The following is a 15,489-nucleotide window of genomic DNA, read 5'->3' as shown; positions in this document are numbered from 1 at the left end:
CTTTCTGGATAGGCATCTGCTCAACTCTATCAACAAATTCCTAGCCTTGCATCAGATCACAGGCCAAGTGTGATAAAGGTGTGCTCTTGCCTTTTATCAGATAATGAGATGCAAATGCTATCGGGAGACCTTAGTACTAACCACATTCTGTCATTGCAAAATATACACTGTCCTCAGAAGAAAAGGACTGTAGCAGTTGCTAAGCAAGGCTATCTACCTTGGAAGGTTCTCCCAGGCTCCTAGGTCTGGCATATGGTAGACGTTTTAATGTGTGTGAAAATGTTGGTTGTTGAAGTGTTTCATAATGGTATTATTAGCTGTAAACTAATTTTTCTCTATACATCCTGTTAACCATAATCCATGAAATCAAAACCAGCAAGAAGGTCTAATTTTAACCTATTCAATGCCAGCTTGATTATATAAATATGTATGTATATAATCATACACACACATATATAGATGTGTGTGTGTCTATATATATATATATATATATATATATATATATATATATATATAGTTTCAATGCAAAATATTTTCAACTCAAGAGGCTATAAATAAATAAGATAGTCTGGGAACTGCTATTTTGCAGTAATTGTTCCGGGCTTACTCAGAAATGATTAAGAAACTGCAATCCCACTCCTGGACATATATCCAGAGAAAACCATAATGTGAAAAGATACATGTACCCCAATGTTCATTGCAGCACTATTTACAATAGCCAAGACATGGAAGCAACCTGAATTTCCATCGACAGATGAGTGGATAAAGAAGATGTGGTATATATATACACAATGGAATATTAATCAGCCATAAAAAGAATGAAATAATGCCATTGGCAGCAACATGGATAGACCTAGAGATTATCATACTAAGTGAAGTAAGCCAGACAAAGACAAATATCATAGGATATCGCTTATATGTGGAATCTAAAAAAATGATAATGGTGAACTTATATAGAAAACAGAAATAGAGCCACAGACATAGAAAACAAATTTATGGTTAAGGAAGGGGAAAGGGGGGGAAGGGATAAATTAGGAGTTTCGGATTAACATATATACACTACTATATATAAAATAGATAACCAACAAGGACCTACTAGGTAGCACAGGGAACTATACTCAATATTTTGTAATAACCTATAAGGGAAAAGAATCTGAAAAAATTGTTATATATGTATGTATAACTGAATCACTTTGCTGTACACCTGAAGCTAACACAACATTGTAAATCACTATACTTAAAAGCAAAAAAAAAAAAAAAGATCTTTCAGGAAATTACATTCTAATGAGAGAAATGAAAACAAGTAACTTGGACACAAGTTCTAAGGGAGCACAGAGGATATGCTCTCAATCCAAGTTGGGTTTCAGGGAAGGAAAAGACATCTGAACATGTCTTGAAGAATGCTAGGCTGACAATGATGGGGAAAAGGGTATTCAAGGTGCATGGGAGAGATGAGAAAATGCACAAAGTTTGAAAGAGCCTGGTGTGTACAGGGAACCTTATGTAGTTTACAACCTTATGCAATTGTAAATGGGATTTGTTTTCTTCATTTCCCTTTCTGATAGTTCATTATTATGATGACAGTGTATAGAAACACAACTGGTTGCTGTATATGAATTTTGTATCCTGCAATTTTACTGAATTCATTTAGTAGTTCTAATAGGTTTATGGTGGAGTCTTTGGGGTTTCTCTCTATAGTATCATGTCACCTTCAAATAGTGATAGTTTTATTTCTTCTTTTCAAATTTGGATTCATTTTATTTCTTTTTGCTGCCTGATTGCTCTGGCTAGGATTTACAATACTATGTGGAATAAAAGTGATTATAGTGGGCATCCTTGTCTTTTTCCTGATCTTAGAGGAAAAGCTTTCAGCTTTTCACTGTTGAGTATGATGTTAGCTGTGGCTTTGTCATATATGGCTTTAACTATGTTGAGGTCCATTCACTCTATACCCACTTTTTTGAGAGTTTTTATCATAAGTGGATATTGATTTTAGTCAAATGCTTTTTCTGTGTTTATTGAGCTGATCATATGATGTTTATCTTTTGTTAATGTGGGATAACACTTTGATTGACTTACACACATGTTGAATCATCCTTGCATCACTGTAATAAATCCCACTCGAACAGGTTTGTGATCCTTTTAATGTATTGTTGAATTTGATTTTCTAACATTTTAAAAAATATTTTTGCATCTATCTTGATCAGGGATATTGGCCTGTAATTTTCTTTTTTTGGTGGTGTCTTTGTCTGGTTTTGGTATCAGGATAATGCTGGCCTCGTAAAATTAGTTTGGAAGACTTCCTTCTTCAATTTTCTGGAATTGAGAATAATAGGTATTAACTCTTCTTTAAATGTTTGGTAGAATTCAAATGTGAAGCTGTTTGGTCCTTGAGATTTGTTTGTTGGGAATTGTTTAATTATTGTTTAATGATTCAATTTTATTAGTAGTAATAGGTATATTCAGATTTTCTATTTGTTTATGATTCAGTCTTGGAAGGTTGTGTGTTTCTAGGAATTTATCCATGTCTTCTAGGTTGTCCAATTTGTTGGTGTATATTGTTTGTAGTAGTCTCTTATGAGCCTTTGTGTTTCTGTGGTGTCAGTTGAACACTTTGAACTTTATCATTTCTTTTCTTCTACTAACTTTGGATTTTGTTTATTCTTCTTATTCTAGTTCCTTTAGGTATAAAGTTAGGTTGTTTATTTGAGATTTTTCCAGGGGTAGGCTTGTATCACTATGAATTTCCCTCTTAGAACCGCTTTTGCTGTGTCCCATAGACTTTGGAATGGTGTACTGCCATATTCATTTGTCTTAAGGTTTTTGTTCATTTCCTGTTTGATTTCTTCATTGATCAATTGGTTATTTAATAGCACATTGGTTAGCCTCCACCTCTTTGTGTTTTTTCCAGTTTTCTTCTTGTAATTGATTTCTAGCTTCATACCACTGTTGTCATGAAAGCTGCTTGATATGATTTCAATCTTCTTAAATTATTGAAACTTGTTTTGTGACCTAACATGTGATTTACACTGGAGAATGCTCCATGTGCACTTGTAAAAAATGTATATTTGGCAGATTTGGGATGGGATATTTTGTATACATCTATTAAGTTCATCTGATCTAACGTTCATTTAAGGCCAATTTTCCCTTGTTGAATTTCTTTCTGGATGATCTATCCATTGATGTAAGTGTAGTGTTAAGGTCCCCTACTATTGTTTTATTGTCAATTTTCCCTTTATGTCTGTTAATATTTGCTTACATATTTAGGTAGTTTTTTGTTGGGCACATAAATATTTACAAATGTTATATCCTCTTGTTGGATTGACATTAGGAAATGCCCTTCTTTGTCTTTCATTACATTGTGTTTTAAAGTTTATTTTATCTGATATAAGTATTACTAACCCAGCTTGCTTTTCATGTACATTGCATGGGATATCTTTTTCCATCTCTTCACTTTCAGCTTGTATGTGTCTTTAGATCTGAAGTGAGTCTCCTATACATAGCATATAAGAGAGTCTTGGTTTTTTTTTATTTATTCAGCCTCTCTATGCCTTTTGATTGGAGAATTTAGTACAATTCCATTTGAAGTAATTATTGATAGGTATGTGCTTATCACCATTTTGTTAATTGTTTTTTGGTTGTTTTTGTAATTCTTCTCTGTTCCTTTCTTCTTCTCTTGTTTTATTCCCTTACGGTTTGATGTTTTCCTTTAGCATTATGTTTGGATTCCTTTCTCTTAATTTTTTGTCTCTATTATGTTTTTGGTTTGTGGTTACCATGAGGTTCATATTTAATAATCTCTATATAAAACAGTCTATTTTAAGTTGATAGTTGCTTATGTTCAAATGCATTCTAAAAGCACTCTATTTTTACTCTCCCCCATATTTTATGTTTTTATGTCATATTTTACACCTTTTCATTTTGTGTATTCTTTAACTACTCATAGTTATAGCTGATTTTACTACTTTTGTCTTTTAACTTTTATAATAGTTTTATAGTTAGTTGATTCAATACCTTTACTATATATTTGCCTTTATCAGTGAGATTTTTTCTTTTATATTTTCTTATTTCTAGTTATGGCCTTTTGTTTCTACTTAAAGAAGTCTCTTTAATGCTTCTTGTAATACTGGTTTAGTGGTGATGAATTCCTTTTGTTTTTTGCTTTTCTGGGAAACGCTTTTATCTTTCCTTCAATTCTGAATGATACCCTTGCTGGATAGAGTATTCTTGATTGTAAGTTTTTTCCTTTCAGCACTTTGAATATATCATGCCACTCCTGCTGGCCTGCAAAGTTTCTGCTGAAAAATCTGCTTATAGGCTTATGGAGGTTCCCTTATACATAATTAGTTGTTTTTCTCTTGCTGCTTTTAAATTTCTCTGTCTTTAACTTTTGACATTTTAATTATAATGTATATTACTGTGGACCTCTTTGGGTCCATCTTGTTTGAGACTTTCTGTGCTTCTGGACCTGGATGTCTGTCCCCTTTCTCAGGTTAGGTAAGTTTTCAGCCATTATTTCTTCAAATAATTTTTCTGCCCCTTTCTTCCCTCCTCCCTTTCTTCCTCTTTTTCTCCCTTCCTTCCTTCCTTTGTTCCTTCCTTCCTTCTTTCCTTTTTTCTCTCTCTCTGTCTCTCCCTCCCTCCCCCCCTCTCTTTTCCTGTCTTTCTTTCTTCTCCTTCTGAGATCCCTATAATGTGAATGTTAATATGCTTGATGTTGTCCTACTGGTCTCTTAAACTATCCTAATTTTTTAAAATTCTTTTTTGTTTCTTCTGTGATTGTGTGATTTCTAGTAATCTGCCTTCCAGATTGGTGATTCATTCTTATGTATCATCTGATCTGCTTTTAATTCCCTTTAGTGTATTTTTCTTTTCAGTTATTATATTCTTCAGCTCTGATTGGATCTTTCTTATATTTTCTGACTCTTTGTTGAAGTTCATACTGTGTTCATTCATTCTTCTTCTGAGTTTGATGAACATTGTTATGACCATCACTTTTAATTCTTTATCAGGGAGATTACTTATCTCCATGTCATTAAGGTCTTTTCCTGACATTCTGTCTTGCTCTTTCATTTGGTACATTTTTCTTTGTTTCCTCATTTTACTTGGCTCTCTGTGTTTGTTTCTATATATTAGGCAAAACTGTTATCTCTCTCAGTCTTGAAGGAGTGGCCTTGTGTAGGTGATGATCCTTTTCATTCAACCCTGCCCTAGCACTTTGTCTCTAGAGTCTTTGTGGTTGTCTGTATAACCTTATTTATTCTTGATATGTCCTTGTTGTTGAGAGTGTGCCCAGATCTGTCAGTGTTCCAAGGAGAGGAATCTCATTTTGCTCCTGGTTTCCGGCTGATTGGAAGCCAGGCCCTCAGGCATCAACTTTTAAAGTATGCATATATAAATATATATATATATATATATAGTCCTGTGGAGCCACAATCCTAATTCCTGATGGCCTCCCGATCAAGAGATCTCATGTCCCCTAGACAATAGCTGCAAAAATTGGGGCTCCTGATTAGTGTATAAGCTTTTTTTCTGGGAAGTCTTGTCAAGGTATAATGAGATCAAGTGGGTTTGAAAGGTTGGTGCCTTCCTGCTTATCTTCCTGGAAGTGCCTCCTCAGCCTCTAGATGTGTAGGAAACCTGTAGCCTGTCTCTCAGGGTAAAGCTTCAGGATAAGTAAATAGGCCATTTTCATAGGAAGACTGGGGTTGTGCTTCAGTCTATTGTCTGTGCAGTGCCCTGGGGGTGGTGGCCTACCAAGAACTATCTTTCCCATTGTTGCATTCCCATAGAGGTCAGGAACACCAGCCCCCTTGTCCACCAGGGCCAGGCAATCAAGGGATGTCCCCTGAGGATTGGGCTTACCAACTGGCTTTAACTAGGTAGCTGGAGAGTGGGTGGGACTTGCTCTCTTGCTTCAGAAAGGCAGCAGGAAAATGACTTCAATGTGTGTACCCGTGGGCTTCAGCAACGGAGAAGGAGAGTGTTTTGTCTATGTGCATGTGTTGGCTTTAAGCCAGGAACAGGAGAATGTTGTGGCTGCTTACGTTCACTAGCCCCAGCCACGGGACAGAGGAGTGTTGAGTTGGCTTTAGGTTGGGAGAGGATTAATGCTGCAACCACTCACACTTGCCAGTCCCAGCCAGGAGATGGGGTAGTGTTGCAGCCACCTGCACTTGCACAGAGACTTTAGCTATGGAGTAGGGGAATGTTGTGACTGTTCACACCCATTCACCCTAGTCAGGGAGCAGGGGAATGCTGCAACTGCTGGAGTCCTTCAGCTTCAGCAAGGGGACCAGATAGTGCCAGAATCACTCCTGGACCACGTCCCCGCCTCCTGGGAGCACAAGTGGCACCAACCAGCACCTCTGTCTCCGGGAAGTGTTGTTATCATCCCCCGATCTTCCAGCCAATGCTTTTAGATTTGCAAATGACTCTTTTTCCTGTGTAGTCTTAGCACTTTTCAACTGCTTCTGTTTCTCTGGGTCTTGGGGCAAGTGGGACCATGTGTGAGCCCTTTAAGAGGAGATTCTCCATTTCCTATAGCACTTGGATGTCAGCCTCATTGGTTTTCTAAGCCAGAAATTTTAGGCACTTATTTCTCTGGTGTAGATCCCAGAGGTTGGGGTGTAAATCCATTGCTCCCCCGAGAAAAGTACCTGTCTGGTGAGATCCCTCCCTATTGTGTGCTGCCACATTGGGGGTGGGATTTTTGGCAAGAGCATTTCTCTGTCTCTCTTACCCATATTGATGTGGTCCTTTTTATCCTCTGTAGTGGAGTAGGTGTTCAGCAAACTCTCAGATTGCTTTCAGAGGAAACTGATCCATATGTAGCTATATATTTGTTATATCCATGGGAGGAGGTAAATTTAGGCTCTTCCTCTTCTGCCATCTTGAACTACCAGAGCCCAGTTTGGTCCTTTATTGCAAAGTGCAAAAGCAAGAAAAGGCAAAAACGTTACGGCTGGAGAGAGATGTAACAAATATGCCATGGAGGACATTTTTGCTAGGAAGTTTAAATTTCATATTTTTAACATCATGAGAAGCCATTAAAGGGTTTTAAATAGTGTGGTCAACATACCATGTTTGTAATTTAGATTGGCTGGCCACTTTAGCTGCAGTAGAGAATGAATTTGAGAGGACAAGACTGGAGACTGACTGAGCAAGAAATAGAAAAAAATAAATAAATAAACCAAGCAAGTCAGCACTTTCTCTAGATGTCTAAAAAAGGTATATTGGTTAATATGACACAGAACTCTATACCACGTGGCACATCTTAAGAGAGATGATAGCCTTCCATATTTTCTGTGTATTTGAGGCCTGGGCATTAGGTAAAGGTCACTGTTAACTTCCTTAATTATGCATAAACCTTATCTACTTTTCATTAGGTGACACATATAAATGCCCAACAATAAGGTACTAGAACTTAGCCAATCTGCTGGCATAAATGCTGGCCACACCAAATTGTTGTCTGCTCCCCACTCATGTGAGTATCTATGCCTCTGCTCATGTTGCTTTCTCCACCTGAGTTTTTTCCCTTCCTTTCCTAGAAAAGTCCACTACTTTATCATAACACTCCCTCCATAAAGCCTCTTATTTCTTCCCTTGACCATCTTCTTCTTTTGTCACATGACTGCCTGTAAATAGTTCTATTGTAATGTTACCTCTTACTGATTTCTTTCTAAGGGTCAGGTACAATGCAAAGTACTTTTCACAGACATACAATCTTGTAGTAACCCTAGCATTCACCCCAGATTACACTTGGAGAGACTGAGAATCTCACAGACCTGATGTAATGTGCTCAAGATCTGGTGGTTAAGAAGTTAAGACCAAGGTTTGAATCTAAGTATATCGACCTCCAACATTTATATGGTTTTACTAATGCCAAGCTGTTCTATTTCTTTCTTATCTTTTATACTGTAAGAAATTTGAGAACCAAAATGACCTCTCTCTCTCTCTCTCTCTCTCTCTATATATATATATATATATATACACACACACACACATACCCATGATGCCTGTCAAGTAAATAGTGGGTGCACAAAAACTATCGTTTGAATGAATGAATGTTTAGAGCAATACCACTAGTGCTAGGTAGGTACTGCAGTAGCTAGAATTCCACATAACTGAAATGGGGCAGCATAGTGTCAAATCAACTTTTTAAGAATAAACTGAAGTATAATGTGTTCTAGGTCCATCCCTGTTGCTGCAAATGGTAGGAATTTATTCTTTTTGAAGGCTGCATAATATTCCATTGTATGTATGTATCACATTTTCTTTACACATTCATCTGTCAATAGACATTTGGGTTGTTTTCATATCTTATATTCTAAAAAATGTTGCAATCAACATGTGAGTGCAGATATCTCTTTGAGATCCTGATATCAATTCTTTTGGTTATATGCCCAAATTGTAATTGATGGATCATAGGACAGTTCTGTTTTTATTTTTTTTAGCACCTTCCATACTGTTTTCTCTAGTGACTGCACCATTTTACATTTCCACCAAGAGTGAACAGGGTTTCAATTTATCATTATGCTAATTGAACTAATAAATCAGTCACAGAAAGAAAAATACTACATGATTCCACTTATATGAAGTGTTTAAAATAGTCAAACTTATAGACTTTTGTTTCTTGGGAGGTTTTGATTACTGATATGATGTCATTACTAGTAATCAATTTGTTCAGATTTTATATTTCACCATGATTAAGTCTTTGTAGATTGTATGTTTCTAGGGATTTATCCATTTCTTCTAGTTTGTCCAATTTGTTGGCATATAATTGTTCATAGTAGTCTTTAATGATCCTCTGTATTTCTGTGGTGTCGGTTGTAACATCTCTTTCATTTCTGATTCTATTTATTTGAGTCCTCCCTCTTTTTTTCTTGATGAGTCTGGCTAAATGTTTATTAATTTTGTTTATCTTTTCAAAGAACCAGCTCTTAGTTTCATCAATCTTTTCTGTTGTCTTTTTAGTCTCTGTTTCACTTATTTCTGTGCTGATCTTTGTTATTTCCTTTCTTCTACTAACTTCAAACTTTGCTTTTACTTTTTTTCTAGTTCCTTGAGGTATAAAGTTAGGTTGTTTATTTGAGGCTTGTCTCTTGGAGTATGTACTTATCGCTATGAATGTCCCTCTTAGAAATGCTTTTGCTGCATCCTATAAACTTTGGTATGTTACATATTCATTTTTATTTTTCTCAAGATACATTTAAATTTTTCTTTTGATTTCTTCTTTGACCCATTGGTTGTTCATTAGTATGTTGTTTAATCTATACATATTTGATAATTTTCCAGTTTTTATTGTGTCATTAATTTCTAGTTTCATACCATTGTGGTTGGAAAATGTGCTTGATATGATTTAAGAGGATTAAAACCCTCTTAAATTTGTGGACTTGTTTTGTGGCCTAACATATGATCTATCTTGGAAAATGTCCCATGTACACTTGAGAAGAATGTGTATTCTGTTGCTTTTGGATGGAATGTTCTGTAAAAATCTGGTAAGCCCATGTTGTTTAATGTGTCATTTAAGGCCAATGTTTTCTTATTGATTCTCTGTCTGGATGAGCTATTCATTGATGTAAGTGGGATATTTAAATCCCCTATAATTGTATTGCTGTCAATTTCTCCCTTTAGGTCTGTTAATATTTGCTTTATATATTTAAGTGCTCCTTTGTAGGGTGAGTAAATATTTACAAATGTTATGTCCTTTTGTGAGATTGACCCCCTCGTCATCATGTAATGCCCTTCCTTGTCTCTTATTACAGTCTTTGTTTTAAGGTCTATTTTGTCTGATATAAATATAGTTACTCTGGCTTTCTTTTGGTTTACATTTGCATGGAATATCTTTTTCCATCCCTTCATTTTAAGTCTGTGTGTGTTTACATCTAAAGTGAGTCTCTTGTAGGCAGCATATAGATTTGTCTTTTTTTTTTTTAATCAACTCAGCCACTCTATGTCTTTTGATGGAAGAATTCAATATCTTTACATTTAATTATTGATAGTATGTGTTTATTGCCATTTTGTTAATTGTTTTCTGGCTATTTTTTATAGTTCCACTCTGTTCTTTTATTCTTCTCTTGCTCTCTACCTTTGTGGTTTGATGACTTTCTTTAGTGGTATGCTTATATTTCTTTCTCCTTATCTTTTGTATATTTACCATAGAGTTTGTTTTTTGGTTCCCATAAGGTTTTTTTTTAAAATATAAATTTATTTATTTATTTATTTTTGGCTGTGTTGGGTCTTCGTTACTGCATGCGGGCTTTCTCTAGTTGTGGCAAGCAGGGGTACTCTTTGTTGCAGTGCGTGGGCTTCTCATTGCAGTAGCTTCTCTTTGTTGCGGAGCACAGGCTCTAGGCACATGGACTTCATTAGTTGTGGCATGTGGGCTCAGCAGTTGTGGCCTGTGGGCTCTAGAGCACAGGCTCAGTAGTTGTGGCGCGTGGGCTTAGTTGCTCCACAGCATGCAGGATCTTCCAGGACCAGGGCTCAAACCTGTGTCCCCTGCATTAGTAGGCAGGTTCTTAACCACTGCACCACCAGGGAAGTCCCTCCCATAAGACTTACATATAAAAATTTATAACAGTCTATTTTAAGTTGATAACAAGTTTAATCCCATTTTATAGCTTAACATTTTTATTTTCCCACACCACATTTTATGTTTTATGTTAGTTGTTATCAAAAAGACAAGAAATAGTAAGTTTTGGTGAGGATGTGGAGAAAAGGAAACACTTGTGCACTGTTGCTGGGCATGAAAATTGGTGTAGCCACTATGGAAAACAATATAAAGCTTCCTCAAAAAATTAAAAATAGAACCACCATATGATCCAGAAATTCTGCTTCTGGGTATTTATCTGAAGAAAACAAAAAGACTAACTTGAAAAGATATATGCACCCCCATGTTTATTGCAGCATTATTTACAGTAGCCAAGATGTGGAAACAACCTAAATTGTTCATCAATAGATGAATGGATAAAGAAGATAAGAAGATATGTTGCATATACATACATATATATATATATATATATATATATATATATATATATATATAATGGAATATTATTCAACCATAGAAAGAATGCAGTCATACCATTTGAGACACCATGGATGGACTTTGAGGGCATTATGCTAGGTGAAATAAGTCGGACAGATACAAATACTGTATGATTTTTTTATATGTGTAATCTAAAAGAAAAATAACAAGCTCATAGGTACAGAGAACAGATTGGTTGTCAGCTGAGGTAGGAGAGGGTGGGAGAAATGGATGAACCGTGTTTGTTTTGTTTTATTTGTTTTAGTTTAAATAAATTGTTAAATTAAAGAAAAAAACCAGCCATAGTCAAACTTATAGAGGCAAAAAATAGTATGGTGATTGGAGATGGGGGGAAGGGGAAATGAGGAGTAGTTACTCCATGAGTATAAAGTTATGGAGTTACACAAGATGAATATGGTTTAGCGATCTGCTGTTTAACATAGTACCTGTAGTTAACACAATATTGTGCAGTTAAAAATTTGTTAAGAGTACCCTCACGTTCAGATCTCACGTTGAGTGTTCTTACCACACAAAAACAAAGGCAAAACAAAAACAAAGGACACAAGAAACTTTGGAGGGTGATGGATATGTTTATTACCTTGATTATGGTGATGATATCATGGTTGTATACTTATTTCTAAAATCATCAAACTGTATACATTAAATATGTGTAGTTTTTAATATATCAATTATACTTCAGTAAAGCTATCAAAAGTACTGATACATTGAAGCAAACGTGACACAATCTGATTTAGTAATTGAATTTCATGAAAGCAGAAAATAGTATAATGGCATGGATGGAGGAGATCTTTTTCAGGATGGTGCTGTCTGAAAAATGGTAAGTTTACTGTAAAAAATGTTAAGAATCTGAAAACACTGGATAAAGTCACTAAGTGAAAACACTAACTATGATAATAGCATGGTAAAAGTGCATTATGCTAAAAAATGTTAAGATTAATTCACACCTTTGTACAAATTATCATGTAAGTACTGCTACTCAAATACCAATTTACTATGTGAACATTAAGTGCATACTACATGGCAGTTGCAACTATGATTGAGTCTTCTACATGACAGTCTATCATATGTCAAATACAAATATGATTCTGCTTACTAAATGACAGTGCCTATTATAAATAATTACATATATGGTCTTGTACCTACCATATAAGAGTTACATATATGGCCACTACAAAAATGAATGTCATAGATTTATTGCCATTCAAGAAATTAAAGCTTTGTAAAAGATGTTAATCTTGTAAAATAACAAGGAAACTAAATTCGGCTGGAGTTGTGTCATACATTATCCTGAAGCCGTATAGAATACAGCAATGAGATAATACTAATTTAAGCCAATAATTTGGGGTGAGATTAATGTTGTGCAGTCAATCACAATGTCCCCAAAGGGGAGACTCACAGAAGGCTTCACACAGGAAGCACTGTTTGACCTGAAAAGATTTGGAAAAGCAAAGCACATTCAGATAATTGGAGTAGCTGAACACAGTTTCAGAAACATAAAAACCCTTGACATACTCAGGGAAAAAAGGAGTGATTTAATATGATTGGAGAATAAAGAATAGGGTGTAATAGGTTGGAAAAAGCCAGGGGGAGATAGGCAGGGATTGGGTCATAGAGAACAATGTATGGCATACCAATGAAATTGAACTTTACCTTGAATTTTATGGTGTGGTGTATGTGTGTGTGTGTTGTCTGGGAAGTTAGTTTTGCCTTACAGATCATTTGTTTATGATAAGGAGGTTTGGTAGTGGGGAGTAGGTGAGAGAGAGAGGAGAACTTTAATTTAGATAAGGAATTTATCTAAGGCAGTAGAGGTAGAAGAAAGGGTCAGGTACCAGGAATGTTAAAGAAGCAAACTCTACTGATCTTTGGGACTAATTATAAATGGTCTCTGAGGAAGAGGGAGCATCCCCAGATGGCTTCCTGATTTCTGACTTGGGTGACTTGGTAAATTAGATTGCTATTCACTTATGTTTAAAATATAGAAAAAGAAGCAGGTCATGACTGGAGATGGGAGAAAAAAGCATTGATGTAATTCTGCCCAGTGTGAAAGTGCAAGCTTTTTAGATATACAGATTCAAGCCCACTTCTAGGTTGTCCTTGGCTGTGTGACTTTGGACAAGTTGTTGAGGAAATCAAGTCAAATTGGGAGAGGGATCAAATAGCCTCTTTAGGAATAGATACAGTAATCAAGTTACTTAATAAAACATTGAATAATTGAGAAAGAATTAACATTAACAAGATTCTTTTGTTGAGTCTTTAACACTAGTTAGTATATGTCACAATCTAATTTCACCAGCAATCTCTGTAGACACAAATTTAGAGAATTCCAATTCCATATTGTCAATCTTTGGAAGCCTTAATTAAGTAGCTATTTGACACAATATAAAATCACTAATGTCTATGTTAATATTAGTAGATACGTGTAATATAAACATATCTAAATAAATCTATATAATCCCAGAGGAGTAGTAAACAAATGAATTATGGTTTTAAAAGATATTTTAGTTATAGTGCAACATAAAACCATAAATATGTTCCTTGCCCTCAAGTGAGGACAAGGCAGATGAACAAAACATAGATACCCACAAAGAACAAGACAAGGAAACCAGGAAATTACATTCTTAACATAATTTTCCTCTTTTCCAGTAAACTATAGTAGAACAGGTAAAAAGAAATAAGACTATTATTTTAAAATATCTGTACAAAAATTCATTACAAAGTCAACATATAAAACAGCGAACATAGAGGAATTTGTCCTGAAAGACTGTTTGATGAGGCCAGAGCAGGTAGTGGATTTCTCATTAATTTGGTGGTATCTGGATAAAGAGAGCTTTACAGGAGAGTAGATTCATTTTAATTGGAGCAGGTCCCTGTGGAAAAAGACATACGTCCCTGAAGTTCTCTAGATTATCGTGGCTTTGAGTCTAGACTCCTAGGTGAAGCAATCGTTTTCTTATTTCATTAATTCTCCTTAAAAATAAACTTACTCTATATTCTCTGGAAATAAAAGCTCGAATTGTGTTTTCCAGAGGAAGTGAATGTGTATGCTATGAATTCATCTGTCTGGAAGTCTGGAAAATGTTACTGAATGTGGTAAACATTTATCAATTTTAAAAACAACAGATAATAGCACAAAATCAGTAGTGAGTGAAACCAAATCTCTTAGGGAAGAGATTATTTCTCAGCACCTATTTATGACCCTGAACTTGCTACAAACAGAATAATAATTCTAGCATGTAGTAGGGTCTTCACATATTCATTGAATGAATGTAATTTTGGAAAGTAAGTAAACTACAATATTAACATAACTAAACATGTGACATTTAACTATTATTTATTCACAGGAGTCTGTTCTTAGGCTGTCATCCCATGTATTCAGCCATGGTTTTTATTCTGACCTTAGCCATTGGTTGATCTCATGTTTCAGAATTTACGGCATATCTGGTATGATGCATTAGAAAGATACCTTGCATTTATAATCGTGAGTTTATGTCAGAAATCTATGATTAGCTTATTAAATACCAAAAAATGACTTGTCATTTTCCTTTTGTTTCAACATGTAAAGCCTTTTCCTTCTTTTTCCTTGCTCCAAATGGTAAAGGCTTTAAATTTGGTATGACATGGGTGTCTATATGAGTGGAGTGTGTGTGTGTGTGTTTGTGTGTGTACATGTTTTCTAGGTTGAATAAGTCCATGTGACTTTCTATACTTACAGATTCCTTTGGATTCTAAAAGAAGGAATGTTCTAAGCAATCATTTTCCAGTAAGGTAACTCATTTTCTAGAAGAGAAAAGGAGGTTTTGGTTTGTCCCATATACAGTTGATAAATTATGTTTTGTTGAATAGTTTTTTTAAACCACACCGATTCTACCTCTGGAGTTAGGGCTTTTAAATATTATGTCATCCCCCCATTGAATGTTCTCAATATTAAAAATGAAATTTCATAAGATAATCTGTAAGTTTCTAGTTAATAAACTATATAACAGTCATTCTTATTGTTTCTGATAGAACAGTTTCATTCCCCATGACTCATATTCCCACTTCACCCATTTGAGTGTGTATTTCTTTTAGGCTATATTATTCTTTCCTGTCAAAAAAGCTAGGCAAAATGAGAACAAACAGTGACTAATTTCATTTTAGCATGATTCTCATATCAGAAAGCATGAGAGACATTTAAATGAGGAGGAAAAAAAAATCAACCTTGATTTGACAGTTGTTTGACAAAGTAGGAAAGCGAATTTGAAAGCGCAGGGAGCTGTGAAATCAGTAGTCACATATTTTTGTTCCCAGCTTCTCAAAATCTTATTTCTCAGAACCAGGAATTGAAGATAAACTTGTCAAAGCAAGTGACCCTTGCTCTTTAGCCTATCGGTCTCATGAAAATGTGGATACAGCTTAAATTGCAGAGTGTCCCAAATATTTGGGTTTTATAACAA

The sequence above is a fragment of the Eubalaena glacialis genome, chromosome 11 (genome assembly GCF_028564815.1).
Source record: "Eubalaena glacialis isolate mEubGla1 chromosome 11, mEubGla1.1.hap2.+ XY, whole genome shotgun sequence".
Taxonomy (NCBI): domain Eukaryota; kingdom Metazoa; phylum Chordata; class Mammalia; order Artiodactyla; family Balaenidae; genus Eubalaena; species Eubalaena glacialis.
This window is presented reverse-complemented; position numbering follows the sequence as displayed.